The sequence below is a fragment of the Drosophila yakuba genome, chromosome 3L (genome assembly GCF_016746365.2).
Source record: "Drosophila yakuba strain Tai18E2 chromosome 3L, Prin_Dyak_Tai18E2_2.1, whole genome shotgun sequence".
Taxonomy (NCBI): Eukaryota; Metazoa; Arthropoda; class Insecta; order Diptera; family Drosophilidae; genus Drosophila; species Drosophila yakuba.
In genome coordinates, this window is record NC_052529.2 from 10,014,711 (window position 1) to 10,032,868 (window position 18,158).

Here is an 18,158-nt window from a genome sequence, read left to right on the forward strand (position 1 = left end):
CAAAGACGCAACATAAGTAAGGCGGCGGCAAAACAAGAAATAGAGCTGCCAGCAAATTGCATTTATAATTCATTTACTCGAGATTAAATATTTCCTCAAATGAGCCGCTCGCAAAAGGCGACTGCAGTAAATGGACGGCGATGGAAACCATCGGTCTCATTGTGCATATTGTATATTTTAATATGTAAATCCCCCTTGAATGGCGATGATTGCAAGGACGGTTCTTTTAAATCGTTTAAATCGCAACCCAATGCATTTATTGCTGTCAATAGTGCTCGGCTGTCTGTATTCAAAAGAATATCGCCGCTTCTCATTACACATTTTTGCCCTCTTTATAAAGTTCTTAAATCAACTCCGAAATCAGATTCTCAGAATGCACGTGTGCTGCGCCCAAGGAACGATTGCCACAATCGAAAAGTTTTGCATACTGCGCAAACATATTCTCAGAAGTTATTTACAGAAACAAGAAACGAGGCTGCTGTGCTGCCACAACATGAAAAGTTATTAACGAGTGCGAATATGTAAGTTCTGTAAGCGGTGCTGCAAAGGACACGAGTTGTAAAATCAGGATTCTTACTAAGGAAGGTGGCATGTTCATTAAAAGTTGACCCTTATGCCTTCCAGACGAATATGGTTATTTGGATTTGGGGGTTTGAATGATGGCCTTTTTTGAATTATCGCATTTTTTCTCATTACGTTTGCAGTACGCCTTACGATATCCTACCCAATTTCCACTCACAAGTAACCGCCAAGTAGTTACATTTTTGGGATACACTGTCCGTATGCCCCATTGATTTTTCCAATCACTGTCCACTTTGTTTCAATTTATAAGGTTCTTTATCTGGACCGTAGGAGCCACAACTACACCCAATTCGCCATTCTTCCTTTGTTTATGCTATGGCATTTATTTATTTTCCGGTTCCGGCATCTTTTCCTGCATCCCCGGCGGAGTTCATGTTCCCCATGAAATGTGATTTTTTATTGCTGCTCCATCAAGCGAGTGGAAGAAAAAAAAGATCAACAAAAATTCGAGCTGCACGAGCAACACATAATTTTGCAGCAATGAATTGAAAGTTTAAGTTTAATATTTATCTGCCATCGATTTAATTGTCAGGCAAAATCTGTCCTGGGGGAGTCGAGTGCGAAACTTTCCTTGGGGCCAGCGAAAGTTTTTGGCCGGTTGGCCAAAGTTGATCAATGAAATTAAAAAGATTTATGATTTTTGGCCGACCGAAAGTTGCCGTTGAACGAATAATCCCCATACGAAGGCCCGAAAATTCCGGGTGCGAATCTCCGAGTATCCCAGAATCTTTGCAAAACAATCAGCACAAATGTCCTGCTGGGAGGCAAAGTTTCTGGTTTGCCGGCGAAAGTGTCATCCCAGTTGGGTCCTTTGGATATTATTTTGAATTGCACTCATTTCGGTTAATGGACGTACCCAGGTTGGGCAATGAAAAGGGCGACCAAAATGAAACTTGTAATAATCATCATCGGCTCGAAGCACAAAGCGCATTACTTTCTATTACAATCGAAGGGTCGTCGGTTCACGTTTAAAATAAAAAATGGAGGACCGAAATAGAAAAGGAGAAATTATGTTAATTTAAAGTGAAGTCTCAATAACGAGTGTCAAACTCAAGTGTCCGAAAGTGTTTAAATCTGACAAAGGTTCTGGGTTCAACAAAGGCCTTAACTCCTTGATGACCCCGAATATTCGAGTGGTCTGTGCAAATTTTCCAACTGTGCCCTCTGACTTGCTGCCTGTTTACACTAGATTTCGAGGTCCCAAGTTGGCCAACAAGCGCCCCATCCAGGCCCACACTTTGGTCCACAATTAAGGCTTGGTCACGCTAATTTCTGATGCTCAATGCTGTGTCAATGCCGCTGCAGCCACGCCCATAAATGGGGACAACGCCCCCGATTTCACGTGCACTTGTTTGTCCGACTTGAGCCTTTAAATTAAATTTAAGCAGGCCGACGAGGATGAGGGCGTTTCCTCGTGGCAAAGGAAAGGGCGGTCTGCCAGATGTTTCTTTAATACACTGACACTCCCCCTTTTTTTTGGGGCCACATACTTCCGAAATACAACCACTCATCCGCCCACTGATAGCTGAAAGTGACAAAAAATAAAAAAAACAGAAAAAATAAAGAAAATGCTAGTGGGTCTGAGGTGAAAAAAATAAACACGCAACTCTCTCGATGCTGTTGGGTTGAGCACAAAACAAGCAAGACTTCGGTTATCGCTGGTGTCACAGTTAACGTCAAGTACACTGGGAGAAATTTGAAAGAGTGAAGCATACATCAAAAACTCAGCATCACCCGTATGTATAAATAGTTAAAAACTCGGAATATACTTGGACACTTTAATTACATTTAAAATTTAATCATTTATTTAGTGCTTGACCAAATTGTTTTGATTCTAAACTTCTTGAGTTCTTCAGTATCGATTTCCTTTAAAATGATTTTTTAAGTGCACCCATATCTCTCCATTCAATCGTTTCATGAAAACTTAATTTAAGCGATTTTCCAGACTCTGAACTTCTAAGCTGTATTTGATTCAACCGACTGGATTAGCTCACGCAAGCAGATGAACTGCATAAGTGACGTTATCTCTGGGGATGTTCATCCACTCGATGCACGATTTTCTCGCTGTGCATGATCTAGGCCCACCTATGCGACATGGCCATGGCCATTACATGACCCGCATCGCATCCCATCAAGCGGCGGGTGTCGTTTGCCTTTTGGCAGCAACAAGAAAAAACAACACGCCTTGGCAAAATGTAAACAACGTAAATGGAAACGGCGTTGAGAAGGGGGAAAAAAGTGCCGCATTGAGGCCTCTCTCTTTTTTTTGGTCGGTCGTCACTCTTTTATTCAGCTTTCCCGAGTTTTCCACACCGTACTCTGCTATTCCTTATTCGATTGCTCTTGAGCTTGATGCCTGCTGTCAAAGGCATTTGGCGGCGACGTTTGCCCGTCAAATCAAATGCTCAATTTGCGCGAATATTGCGTATACGCCGCGTTGCCGGCTAGAAATGGCGGAAAAGGAATGGAAAATCGGCGTTTTTTTTGCGGGTGAAGTGAAATACCCAAAAACTAGTTGGCAAAATTAGTTGGCAACTTTTGGCGCAAAAGTAATTGGGGAAAATCAGTGTGAAACTGATGACTCTATATAGTGGAATATAAGCTGCAACACCGAAAATTGGTTTGCGGTTCGGTTCGGGCTGAAAATGTTTACCCGATTTATTGACACTTACCTGTCCGACATGTTCGAAAACTATTTCAGCGGTAAACGCCATGGAATTTCACCTACTGTGGCAGCACTTAATTAAAATTCGGTTTTATGCTGGGCAAATGTTTATACCAAATATGAATGGAAGTTGGTTGTCAATAGGTATTATTGGACCATCGGGTGCAACTTGATTATGGTTAAATATTGTCTAAAATGCATTACAGTCGAGAGTTTTCACATCGCGAATTCGCGCCGTGAGCAGCAAAAATATTTACATTAATTAAAAGAAGACAGGCCACATGAGGAAAGTCAAATGTCAACAGGACCGCAAATTAATTTGTAAAAAAAATATATTTCAGCATGTGTGCTGTTCAAGGGTATTAATACCCTGTAATCAGCTAAAGCCAGAGCTTGATTATCCCGGATAAGCTTTCAGTTAAAGAAATGCAATGGCCGGAAAAACTCTGAAATAAAGTACCAACGGAAAATTATCTTATGCAGCTTACTGCTTTTTGTTGCATGAAAAGCTTTTAAAATTCCTTCAAGACTTACGAGAATATTGATTTGACAAATTTGCTAGCTGAAAATTTCCGAATTAACGATGATGGTGATTATGTGATTAGGTCATTAAGAAAGTATTCTTATGTGCACGTGAACGATAATCGAATTAAATTTGTCTTAATTCGCTTTTGCTTTTAATTATTTAAGCTTGTTAACTATTTCAAGTGTGGATAAATGTGTTGAAAATTGTGTAATACGAATTCTGGCTTACGAAATGTATCAGCTGGTGGGGGGTATCAATCGTTCGAGACTCGTGAGGGGATGAAATAATTCCGACTTGTTTTATTTTATTCCTTTTCGCCTTTTGTGTCTGCTTTATGCTAATGCCATGCTGGCTGTTGCCTGTGGACGCTGCCATAAAATGTGCTAATACACAGGCGAGGGGGTGGAGGTTGAAAGGGGAGAGGCGGTGGAGGAAGAGGGGGGCAGAGGGCTAGGAGGCAGGAGGCAGGAGGGGGCGGGGCCGCTTTGGGGCCGAGGCAGCGGGCAACAAGCGAGTGTTTGTAACTTTGCATTTAAAAAAGCATTATGTTAAAATCAGCCTACGGCCACAGTCAGCATCCCAAAAGGCAAAGAGGGAAAATCGGGAAAGCGAGGAAAATCGCAGAGGGAGCAGGACGGAGAGAGAGATGATGTGCAATTAGATTTCCGCTAAAGCGGATTTCGCGATATCGCGTGACTTGGGCCGCCCAACAATTCACAGTCAAAATACATAGAAAGAAAAAACTGAAAACTCTCATTTTTTTATAACAGTTTCAAAAACTATTTTTAAACAAAAATATATATAAATACCATATAATTTAAATGTAGTTGTATTCAATTTTTACAGAATTATTAAGATTAAATTTTTATAAAAATATTATGCATGCTTAGTAAAATAAGTTACAAAATAATATTTTAAACAAGAAAATTTTTAAAACAAGAAAAGTGATGGTCTTCTTTTAGTGCATTTATAATATAACATGTTTTAATAACTGGGTACCGTATTCAAATCATTTTTCACATTTGCCAAATATTATTTCCAGTGTATAGATGCAGATAGCAAACTAGCAGCAGTAGCGTTGCTTTTGGATTATATTTAAAAATCAGAGCGCAAAATTGTACAAAATGACAACGACAGCTGGTGGGTCGCTCAGAAAGGGGGCGGTGGAATAGGGGCGTGGCAGGGGAAGCGGCTGAAAGGCGGCAGGCAAGCGTAAAATGAAAACAAGTTGCTGGGCGCGCATGTAGGACGACGGCTGAAACCAGAATGGCAACAACAATTACAGCGACGACGACAATAGGAAATGACGACATGAATAACAAGAGCAGTGCGACGAGGGGTGGGGGTTTTTGGAGGGGGGGGGGTGCTTTTTGGGGGGCTAACTGTTGGGTGGGCCTGGCAAACAACTAGACGCAGCAGGAGGCCCACAGGCGGCATCGCATCCATCGAATGATAACAGGCGCAAATATCAGGGATATTAAAAAAAGTCAAGCTGGGTGCAAATGCTCCACAGAAAGCGGGGAGGCAAGTTAGAAGCACTGGGAAAAAATGCGATAACATAAGGTCAAACATACTACTTAATAGAAGTATGAAGCATGCTGACCACTTTTTTACCAATAAAATATATTAAAATCTTATAATTAAAAGCAACATGTAGTTTTACCAATAGTTTAAAGTTCAGCAACGAAATAGTTTTCGAATGTAATAATTACATTTTGAGACACCCGAGTTTTTGCAGTTTGAATTCATTGATTTTCGACATTAGAGCATAATTTTTGCAAGTACAGATGGTGTTCGAGTGTGAGAACCAAAAAAACAGAAGCAAACAACAAGGCTGCTTTTGTCTTAGCCAAGTGGGTAAGCGTGCCCTCCTTATTATGCCTTGTTGATGCGCGATAACATTGGGGCGGAGGATTGATGGGGGAGCCAGGACAGAGGAGCAGGATTGGGATCAGTGGCACCCGAAGGGGGCACAGTAAGCAACACTTTGCGTGACAATGCAAAACAAAGCTCGTCGGTACGTAGGAGCACTGTCGAAGATACTGGCGCCCAACAATGAGCGTAAATTAATGCGGATTCAAGATGAGACTGATGCTGATGCCGCTGGTGAAACTGATGCCACGAGCCCAACCACCCACCCAACAGTCGGTATTTCCAGCACCGAGGGTGCTCTCAAGTGCTCCTCTTCAGATACGTTGACATGGACATAATGGCGCTCGAGGGCAGACCTTCCTTCTCCCCCTTCTCTCCCTTCTCCATTCCCACCCACCAGCCACCCAAGAGATTTTTAATGGGCCGGGCCATTGGGTCAAGCGGCAATTTGAATGGCCCGGGGCATAAAGTTTGCCTAATCTGTCTTTCAGATGGATCAAAGATGGACTACGGGTAATGAGGCGGTGTGGGATATCGCTTGAGTGCCAACTAGTTTGGGGCTTTAACTCTACTGATTTGAATTTTGAGATTTACTTTAACTAGCTAGGAGAATAGAATGTAATTTATGTATAATTTATGGCTTTTTATTTGCACCACTGAGTTTTTTTAAGATGCTTTTTCAAAATAGTTATTGTTCCTTAAATTCAGTAAAATACATAAAATAACATAATTTAATACTTATATATTTTTACTTGGTGGGTAAAAAAAAAATCCGTGGATTTAAATAATTAATATCTTAAATTGGTTTTTCATTTTGATAAATATTTACTGATTATGTACAAACACTGAATCAAAAGTAATGGAGGTAAAAGATCCGACGCAAATGGGAAATATGTATTTATATGAAATGATTGATTTGAGTTCGTTCAATTCAAAAAGCAGCATAAAAAGCTGTACGGCAAAAATGTTTTTTTTATCCAGTTATTTATATGGAAGCACAAAGACGACCTTTCAATTTATTTTGTTACTCATAAATTCAGGCGCAGAATACAAATGAGTTCGTTGAATTTTTGTTAATTGGTAACGTCAAATGTCCCAATGTTTCCAAATTAAGCCCCGTTTACTAATGAAATGTTTGCCAACCAAACTGGGTAGTGAAAGCCATGGCGATTGGAACCATGGTACCCTTATGGAACATTCATAGGCGCTGAATCGTTTATGCTGCCGCAATTAACCCGCAAGTTGCACACGGCGTATGCGTGATGTATGCAGGCGTCAATTGCAGCGCGAAAATTCACTTAGGCACGGTTTAAAACGCAACGGTAAATGGCAACTGGAAACTGAAAGCGGAAAACTGGTAAGCTGGTCAACTGGTAAAATGTTGAATGGCAAAACCATCTGCGGATGGCAGTTGCCAATTTTGTGGCGGTCGAGCGGTTCAAATGTCAAATGCGATGCATTGCGGGCGCCTTAATTTATGCAACACCAGGTCAGCAGCACATGGTGCCGCTTGTGTCCATGTGTGGGTGTATGTTTGGGTGTGTGTCGAGTGTGTATGTGTGGGTAAAAATGTATACGTGAGGACTGTGTAAATAACGCATTTCGCGGCAGTCGCCAGCGAGCAATATTTTCGTATGCCATTGCCGAAAGTTTGTAACTGAATTTTATTAGCACAAATTTCATTTGCATTTTATTTGCGTTCCAATTTTTCGCTCTATTATAAATTGCTGTGAAAATGCCCAACTAAGTCAAAAACTAAAGACAAACAGCACTATTCGGCCAAAAAAAAAGAATAAAATCGTATGAAAACATTATAAAACACAAGAAATAATGCAATTTCATCTGCTGGTTTTTGTCTTGTTTACCAATTTTTTTCCCATAACTTTTTAATGCAGTTTGTGCGGCTCTGATTTAATCTTACTCTTACCCAGAGGGATCGCCGTATATATATTATATAAATATATATATGTTTTGTCACTGCGAAAACGCCAGCTTCAAAACTTTGACAGACCAAACGTCAAAGTTCCGGCGGCGAAAAGGGAATTTTAGAGGGAGAAGCCATCGTCCAGGCATCGTCCTCTGTCCGCAGTAAATTGGCCATGTTGAACACTGTTGCCGAGTGAAGAGGGCATATACAAATTCGTTTCTGCATTGCTCTTTTATAATGCTATAAAGTAGAGCAAATGTTCTGACCAAAATTAAACAGTTCTTGTTGTTAACACAAACGAAAAAGGGCCAGCGAACGGCGAGTTCGGGACGTATAATTGAACTTATAATTGGGCAAAGTTTAAATATTGTGCGGTATTTGAAAGTTTCTTCCTCGCAGGCTAAGCGACGGCATAAAAACTTGGTCACTGAAATGAGGCTTAAAGGAAATGTAATAATATTTCACTAAAGTGTTGGGATTGTGCTGGGGACAGAAGTTGGTAAACTTGGTTGCGGGCAAAACTTTGCACCAATTTGACACTTGTAAAGTTAATGAAAAAAAATTCGCTTTCACTGAAATTTTTACAAAACTAGTTTACCTTTGCTGTCCTTTCTTCAATTCCAATTTAATTTAAATTTCGAAATAAAAATTCGTTACTAAACCGATCAGTTTTATTAACACGATTGCCATTATTAACGAAATTAAATTCAAACACTGCCCTCGCCCAGTGAAAGTAATCAAATCACTGGTTGCGTTGGTGGGCTATAATTTATAAGGGGTTTTTATGACTAAATCTGCCTTATCGCCCACTTGACTTCATTCGACTTTTGACCAAATCCTGGTCGCGTGTTTGAGCAGGAAATTTACGAGTGCTCCCTGCGAACCCCCGTCTAAAGTCATAGAATTTTATGCCCGAGTCATTAATTCGGGCGCTTAAATTAGCAGCTGGTGTGAATTATATGTCGAAAAGTTTGCTCGATAAAATGCCAAGGATTTCCCCATCTGCATGCTTATAAATACATTGGGGTACATATACATATATGCATGCAAATGGAGAGGTGAGCAGACCCTCGTGTTTGCATATAAATGCGAACTCTTGTCGCGCACCTTTTTTTATTGACGTAATTTTATGCCATTTTCGGATATTGTGCGAGCAAAACTAAGTGGGTTTTCCCCTTTTAAGTAGTGGTGCTTATCAAAATTCTATGAAAATTCGAAAATTGACATTTAACAACTGGTGTTCAGTGCACATTTACATTTAATTTGTATACGATTTTTGATGTTTTCGCTTTCGACTTTGTATGCTGAAATGTTCAAGATTGTGGCTTTATTTTACGATTCCATTTTTTTTCGTACATTTCCCACTTGACAAGAGCCGGATATTGGGGAAAATGTGGCTCGCTGTCGTTTAGCCAGCGTAAAGTCATTAAAACTTTTTGACTATTTTAAGCACAGCGCTGAAAAATAAATAAAACTGTCATTTCATGTTGTTTGACTTTGAGTTTTCGCCGAGGATCATTGGAGGGAATCGCGGACATCCCCCATCTCTTTTGAAACAGGGTGCTTCACTCGAGGGTTTAAGCTTCACTTGATAAGCCACTGCACAGTTGCTTTAATGGCGCGGACAGTCGCGGCTTTTGACCCTTTTTTGAGGAGTTTTCTAGTGGGTTTTCTAGTGCGTTTTCCAGGGGGTATTCTAGTGAGTTTTCTATGGATTTTCTAGGGGGTTCTCCAGGAGGTTTCTCTGCCCAACAAGAGCCATAAAGCCAAACTTTCCGATTTGAGCGCCGCTTTTAATTGGGTCAAGGGGTACTGGGTGGTGGTTAAGGGAGTGGGTGGGATGTGCTTTTGACACATAATGAGTTATTTTTTGCCCGATAAATTTCTATGCATTTTACAAAGCTACATAAAAAGTTTTGGTGTCGGGCGGCGAGGTAAACGAATTAGGTAATCAAAAGACGTAGTATCCCTGCGAAGATCAAAGGCTCTGCGGGACGGGTATCAAAATTATGGCCGCAAGACGTGGTCAGAACAAGAAGAGGCACAAAAACGAGGCGGGCCAACATCAACCCGACTAATTACGCGCTAATTAATAATTCAAATTATGTTCTGTCCCCGATGCCCAAAGAAACAACATAAACGGAAACAAGACGAATGCCAATGATATAAATGAAAGGGTTGCGACTGCGTTATACCTTCTTAAGGGTTATTTGTTTCAATAAAACTTTCAGAACTTCTGGATTATACATATCACAATAGCTTTGCCTATAGTTAACAAAAAATGTAGAAATATAATAAAAGATTTATGTGTCAATAAAAACGCATTCTTTCAACTAATAATATATATGTAAATCTATCAGAATTTATTATTTATTCAGCACCTACATCAATTTTACTTAATAGCATATTTATTTAATTTTTTTTTTTTGAAAAGTGCACGTTGTTATTTATTTTTACATAAAAGAGTACTTAAGTACTTTTAAGTACTTTGTTCCCTGTTTATCTTGATTAGAAGTTGCGGAAAAAAGGGTCGAAAATTTTTAAATTTTCGCTTTCGGGGCCAAATGAAAATGAATTAGTGAAGAAGTTTGATTTCCCGCTCGCCGCCTCTAGCAAGGTTGAGTTCTCCCTAAATTCTACAATTTATCATCGGAGTAAACTTTGCTTGGCTCCTAATGAATGAATGCAAAATGTTAATGCTGCCGCTGCTGCTGCTGCTGGCAAAGTGAAACTTTTCGCGCTTCGTTATTAATTGAAGTAACAGCAAAAGCTACAAAAGATACAAAGATATGGATACTTTTGCTGGCGAAAAAAGGGGTTTTGCAAAGAACGTCTGGGCTTCATCAATCAGTTTCAGCGTTCATTAGCCCGATGGATTTAATATGCGCGCTGAGTGCAGGTTTTATGATTTATACTGCCCGAGAAGGAGCTTCTCCTCGCCTCGCATCGCCTCACATCGCCTCACATCGCATCACATCGCATCGCATCGCATAGTATCGCAACGTCCAACGCTGCGTATGAGTAATATTAATTATTAAAGCACTCGTTATGCCGCTTCACACAGAGAGCCAGTGGGTCATGTGTAGTCCGCAGTCCAACTGCCTTTCTGTCCGTCTGTCTGTCTGTCTGTTTGTGGCACCCCAGTGCATTTGTCTGCCGGAGGAGTCCGTTCCGGATTGGGCCATTTGTTAGCCACTGCCAGTGGCCATTGGCCTGCTTTTTGGCCCCGGCCGGTTCTTCATAAAAAGCCATACATGTTCCTGGCCTCGAATAAAAAAAAAATTGTTTACATTTTTACTCAGCTCCGTTTCAATGCGCATAAATGTTTCTCTCCGCCACCATGCCATCGCATATATATGTATATATATTTTTTGTTTTTGTGTATATACGAATACTCCATATAGTTATGATATTTTTTATGTGCCCGCTGCCCGCAAGTGTGCAGCTCCTCCGGCGAGTTCATTTCGGTTTCCATCCGTGGTAGCACCGGAAAAACAAATTAAAGTCGACTTGCCATTGCTTACCTCTTGTTGGCCTCTATATCTGTTTCGCCTCGTTCTCGTGATCCGGCTTTTTATATTTCTGGCCCAGTTATTGTTGTGCAGTTACAAACGCTCACTGGGGAGCCATTGGGCGCATAAAGAGCACTAAGCTGCTCTTGGCCATGAATTATGTTTTAATTGGGCGCGTATTTGGCAAGTAAACCCAGGGATGATAATGAAAAGGACGATGCCATTCGAGCTGAGTGAAATTTTATTTATATTTCCTTAGTTTTTTGTGCCGTAAGCACATATAATTCAATTCTGAAATAAGTGTTAACAGTTTTATTTATTTAAGTGTTGCTCACTCTGCGCTCAAAAGTCTTTAGGCGAAATCATATCTCAGTTTAAAGAATAAACCTATTCTTAAATACGTTTGAAGAGAAATTCCCATGCCTATTCTTCTTCCAGATGCCTAATGTCAAAGTGACATTATCAGAACACACAAATTTCTTTTTTTTCTAAAAGCGGGATTTCGCTAAGAGATTTTTATTCCGAGAAAAAAATCATATACCCATTTTTCAAGTGAATTTCATCTTAGAAAAAGGCCACACAATTTGACATTGTTTCAATGGCAGCTTTGCCCTTTATCCTTGCACCTTGTGCCCTTCAATAGTTAGCAGCTGATAAATTTACTTCGAATACGCAAAATTTTTCGCTTTGCACTTCGAGTGAATTGAAATTGGAATTCCTTTGTGCTCTTTTTGGCTCAGACTTTTTTGATTTTTTCACAGGTAATGGGGGCGTGGCGCGTGTACAATTTATGTAGGCTGAAGTCATTCACCTAATGAATGCGCCAAGGTAAAGTGAACAAAATTGGAATTGTAGGTGGGTGAACCCGTGAAAAAAAGAGAGCAATGACAGCAGCAGGGGCAAATTCTGAATAAATAATGTAAAAAATCAGCAAACTGATTTGCAAGGGGCGAAATATTGAAATGTTAATGAAGTTTACTTTCCGCTGATTTGCTCTGCTCCAGCTTGCAGAGTTTTCAGAGTTTTTCTCGACTTTTCCGCTTCCTGTTGATTCATCTGGCCGCAATCAACAAATGATTGGAAGTCTCTCCAGAGGAGTTCTTGCCTCAATCAAATCAAATATTGATTTAAGCCAGCCAGTGTGCAAGTGTGTCAAGCATTAAGCGAAATTTTAATTACATTCTCGGCATCGCCTTGCCCTGAATCAATATAGATTTGATTAGGTTGTAATTTAACTAAGAAAAATAGGGTAATATATACAAATAGAACGTAATTAAAAGCACATATATTGTTTTGTTAATGTGATTTACTTTCCCAAGTTTTGGAAGTTTCTGGTCATGTCATAGAGTATTTATTTATTCATGTATACTATTATTGTTACGTGTACGTTTGATATGTAACCTGAAGGTAAGCTTTGCGTTCCATCTAAATAATCTAATGGAAAATATTCTAAAATCAAATACCTAACTTGAATGCAATATATATTCAAAAAAATGTAATTACAATCTTGGCCCGAATGTGGCAACATCTTGGTCTCATTAACTGACTTCTTTGATGATCTGCTGTGTTTGTGTTGTTGCAAACACGTGTTGCTTTGATATCTGATTTGATGGGAAAAACTTTGCCACCTTCTGCTAAATATGGCCTTTGCGGAAGTCAAACAAAAAGAAAGTTTCTGCATGTGAATTAAATGAATATTGATGTGAGTAGGTTTTCTTCTTAGTCGGCGTGGTGTTTTTTTTTTTTTTTCTTCGGAGGGCAGGACCTTTGGTGGTGAGTGAGCAATTATAGTAATTGCTTTGCCTGGAAGTCGAGGGAAAATAAATGGCCCCGTCCAGGAGCCATTGTCGCCGGTTCATTAGCATAAATATCAGCTTACTCTGGCCATAATGTGCATATTTTAAAACGAATGAATATATCTTGCGGAGCGGCTCCCGTCCTGGCCTGTCCTCTGTCTTGGCTTGTTGATTCGAATGAAATACATTATTATGGCAAACACGAAGGACATTGAACAGGCTCCCTGGGGGTTTTCTTGGGCCGCTCGCGCGCCTGCCAGCTTTATTAATTTATATTGTTGACTTTTATCAGCGGCGTCATGTCAATGTTATTCTTGGTCCTTGCTCGCGTCCTTGTTTGCGTGTGGGAGTAGGCCTGCGAGCCACCCACCTGGAGGTCCTGCAGGTCCTTCCACCGCCTTATCAGCAACACGTGTAATGAATGCCTAAACTGTCATTATCACCTTCTGTGTGCCGAGAGTATGTTTTTCGGTTGTCATGTCAGCAAATATTGTACCCCAGATATCCTTGTGGCTCTCTGCAAGATTTATGGCAATGTTGGGACAAGGATAACGCTGTGAAAGCAGCCGCGGGCATTTGCCTGCTCCTTGGAATAGCATAATGTGACACATATCAACATCTATGTTGTTCTTAGCCCGCGAAGTTATGAATGTATTTACGCTGAATGTTGTTTATCCTTCGCAGGATGTGCAGCAACTTCTGGCGGAAGGCGTCTGTCCCTCATCCGATTCCCATTCATTTTCCATTTGTATGCTAAGGTTGGTGGGGTTTCTTTTATTGCGGGTTGAAAGCAGACAGAAAACCACCTGACAGGCTTCTTTCGATTCGCATTACTCATACGCTCCGTGGGCGGTGGCGTGGCTGGCAAATTTTAAGTTCCTATTTATATTTATGCCTTGGCACAACTAGAATGGCAGCACAAAAAACTACAGCTGCAGCGTGAATAATCACAATAAAAGCTCACTTTCAGGATATCGTTGTTCTTTCTGGCAGATTTTACACTACCGAAAAAATGCCATAACTGAAATATTAATTTATTTGTGTATTTTACGGTTACATAGAAAAATAGTTTAATACATATTTAGAAATAAATACAAACTAAAAAATGGGACATTTCCCTTTCCAGAAGCAAGTTTCTAATAAAAGGGATTAAAACGTACTTTTTTCGATTTAATCTGTATTGCCGACATATACTTTTCTGATAGTGCACACCAAAGCCTTCAAGAGCGCAATAAGTCATAAAAACGGAAGAAAGAAAGTTTTACAGGGCTCTTAACTTTCACTTTCATCTCAAGTTGCTCATTGACTCACAGACTGACTCACTGACTGACTGACAAGCCGCGGGAGTGACTGTCCCTATTGTGTGGCCACTGTACAGTGTTCGCCACTCAGTGGCCGGCGCTTAACTTTTATGATTCCGGCCGGAGAGTGGGCCAAGTGCGGTTGCAAAGCCGGAATATCATCGGGAAAGTCGGAAAAGTGGGAAAAGTCGACGGGCAGTCGTTCGCATAAATAAAAGGGGCGACCGTAAGTGATGGACTTTATTTTTAATATTGGCCGCGAAGGCGATGGCGAACGCGAGATGAGAATGCCATCGCCGGCCTGAATATTAAGAATATTCGCATCTTGGCTTGTGGGGGTTTATTTTTTAAACGAAATGGAATGAAATGGCAGCTATGATGGTGGGCGACGTCCTCAGAGCGCTAATGAAAATATGTTCGAAATGTAAATTGAGACATTCGCCGGGCTTTGGGGCCTGCTTTTACGATATCCGGCGCCTAATGAATTTGTCCATCGCTCCGCTGACCCACATCCACATGCCTACGGTGGGTCATCTTATCGCTCGTCCTGTGCCCATCCATCTATGTATATCTATATATCTGTATCTGTAGTGGAAGTGGATGTGGAGGTGGAGTGAGGTCGTCTGTAAGTGGAGTGGACATTGCTTACCCTTTTCAATTTGCTGATATTGTGGAAAATGGGTCCCAGTGTGATAATCACAAGGAATGCGGAAATGGAAAGTAGAGGAGGCCACAGGACAGATAGGCAGCCAGGTCCCTTGTTAACTTGGTGTCTCCTTTTTTCTACCGCTGTCTGACCAAGCTTTATACCCTGGAAATCGAAAGGTTGGGGGTGCTTGTGGGTGGACATCAAATATGCTAATTAATTATATTACTGTTTTTGGGAATGGGTTTTTTGGGGATGAGTGCTTAGGCACTTAGCCAAATTGATTTTGGTTGCGTAGCTGGAAAGCATTTTACTATCGAAACTAAAGTCATAAATGACTGATGGTGCAATGCAATACAATCTTTTCATTTATGATTATTTTTTATGTTAAAACTTTACTAATCCTTAACTCACTAGCACAATCTAAATTTAATGGAACAAAAGACTATTTAGTTATATTCAGCTTAAAATGCCTAAAATTCGTTATATTTATGAATTTTCAAAGTTCTGTGAAGCAACCCAAGGGGTATCCGTAAGTTCATAACCCTGCCGCGTGGTTTTTGCTCATTATGAACTATGCTGGAAATGTCAGTCGTAGAGCAACAGTCGGTGCCCGGATCAGGCCGCCTTGGTCGCATTCTTTGGGTCTTTATCGCGCACGCCAACTTGCGCAAATCGCCATAAATCTTTGGGCTGATTTATGTCGCCGCTCGGCATTGGCCTCCAAAATTTATCGCAGCGCGATGACAGCTGCGCCCAAGTTAGCCCACGGCCACAGGCATCTCTCGCTCGAATGTCCGCTGTCCGCTGTCCGTTGTCCGCTGTCCTTTGGTCAGTGTCCTTTGTCCGTTTGTGCGTTTGTCCGTTTGTCCGTTTGTGCGTTGGCAGCGGGCTGGCGTTTGTCAGTGGCTACAATTTCTGGCGCTCTGATGTTCTGGTGTGGATGTCTCGTGGCCAACATCCTTTCTCCGGATCCTTTCTCCATGAGTGGCCATCTTCAAGGCAAACGGGCGGCAGTGTGGAGACGTGTGGCCAGGATATGGGCTGCGTGCGAATGTGTGCAGGCTTAATTATCCTGGCTGCGCGTCTCGATGCCTTTCTGTGTGACTTCTGTCGGAAATTAATTTCCTCGCGGCACGTTTGCACTCACCACCAGCACTCACTGCCCCATTGTTTGCGCAGTGTGAACGTGTGTGTGTGTGTATGAGTGTCTGTGCAAACGCTTTTTGCACCGTATTTGCGTTTAATTTTATATGAATAACGGAAATTTGCGGCTTTCCGACATTTTAAATTGCCATTAAAGCCCCGCTGCGCGTTTGGACCATTAAACAAACGGATGTGCGAAGGAGTTGCAGTTGCGGTTAGCGAACAGATACAATTGTCATTCGTTTAAGTGTAAATACATAAATAAAGCATTGGTAAATTGTTTGAATGCATGAGCTGGATTGATTTAAATGCGCCACGAACTTTCCCTTTTGACCCACAAAAGTAGGCCACAGAAATGAATTTAAAGAGAAGTGCACACGATTTGTCTTTGCAATCATATAGAACTTTTCCCTGAAGATTATTGGTCATGCTAATTAAAATGTGACTTAATCAGTACTTTTATTGCATATCAGTTTGAGCTTCCAATAAAGTCAATTAATAACATGTATACAAGGGAGTACATTTTTCTTTGAATAAATGTGTTGTAAATGTATTTAAAAGTACTAAGTCACTTTTCCTTGACCAATTTATTTTAACACAACATTCGTAACTTTTTGCTTGTTACATTCCTGCATTCAGTAAAGTGATACATTTATTTGCTAATGGACAAGTGAAATAGCGTTTAATGGTAGACTCGCCCTTATCATAAATTATACTGTAATTACCCTAAATTTGATTTTGATTTTGGCGTTCAGATAATTGCTGGTAATTCGAAATTAATCTAATTTACCATTTTCCACTTTGATGTGCGCCAAAAAGGTGCTGTATGTCATGTAATAATGATGCAGTAGATGCATCACTAATCGTATTAGCCAAATACATTGGCTGTTCCCATTAAAATACATATACAGTTGAACAAGCCATAAAGGCTTACCATTAGGCATTTGCTGGCATAAATCAGACTGAAGTCGAATGGACAAATCTCCGGTGAATTATACCGACAATCCAGAGTCAGCCGCTACAATTCAACTCTGTAGCAAATTGAGCAAGACCCTAATATAGTCGGTCCATGCAAATGAAAGCAGAAGCCATACATAAACGAAGTGAGATTCACAGTCAGAAGATATAGACGACGAAATCGGACGGTTTTATTATACGGCGGAGAGTCAAGTCAGAAGTCAGAAGTCGACGGCAGCTGTGTGGCTCTTATTGGCAATTATTGTCCATAAATTGCACATTTATGAGGGTTGGCATATGTGTGGGCGTTAGTTTACCTTTTTGTGAATGCCGCAAATGTGCTCGTATTTTGCGTCTAATGTGGTCCATTAAGAGTCGGTCTAGTGTGTCCACCCAGGCATCTTCGTCCTCACCAATTCAAGCAAATATTTGGCCAACGGCTAGCCACTCATCCAGGCTCAAAATGTTGGAACTTGGCTTTTGCGGTTGTTGGCCCAGTTAGAGAGCCACGCAAAATCTGCTACACATTCAGGCGGTTCGAAGGCGTTGGCTTAATTGCATTTCATAGCAGCTTTGTGTCGGCTTTAAGTCAACCCAACCATTCCCCCTATCTTGATTTGTTTTCCCAGCCAAGCCTAGCGCAGAAAGTAGGGGGTTTTTCCCGCCGGGTCGAAGGGCAAGTAAATCAATATATGGCAAGTGGGCGAGTGGAATCTACTTGGGGCACAGATTCTTTGAAAAGCGAGGAACGAAAGTGGGTGCGAAAAATCTATGCATGAATGCGATTTTCAACACATTTTTCACATTAACTGCCAGCAGCTCGGGATGTCGACAGCGTCGTCTGTAATTTTGTATGCACAGTCTGCTGGCAGGACAACAAATCAGCATCACCCATCCTACCCATCCTACCCACCAACTACGACCAGTGTTGGTCGTCCTCCAAGTGGGCGGGTGTGCATCAGTATCATCGGAATCAGTGGGTTATATGTATCTGTGTTGGGTTGATCCCTGTCCCACTGCAGTGTCATATAAATAAGCCAACACCCGCAGTTGCAATTGCAGTTTCGATCAGAGTTAAGCGAGACCGATTGCCAAGTGGGGAGAGATAGATATGATAATGCCAGGACACGCCCAGTTGACTAGATGGAGTTGGAATAAAATGAATGGCATGGTGGTAAGAGGGCTTGAATGACTCTTGCATACCCTATAGTCAAGAAGTGAGAATTTA

At 41.0% G+C, this 18,158-nt stretch overlaps 1 protein-coding gene and 1 long non-coding RNA gene across 3 annotated transcripts in view; one reads left to right on the plus strand and one right to left on the minus strand.

The window, feature by feature from the left end:
* Positions 1-18,158, plus strand: part of LOC6533566 (fibroblast growth factor receptor-like 1) — a 96,798-nt gene that overhangs the window by 3,068 nt on the left and 75,572 nt on the right. The window lies entirely within an intron of this gene.
* LOC120321549 lies at positions 14,487-15,202 on the minus strand. The gene is made up of 3 exons (XR_005561210.2): positions 15,057-15,202; positions 14,831-14,992; positions 14,487-14,766 (listed from the first exon to the last, which is right to left on the minus strand). It is a non-coding gene; the product is annotated as an uncharacterized LOC120321549 (long non-coding RNA).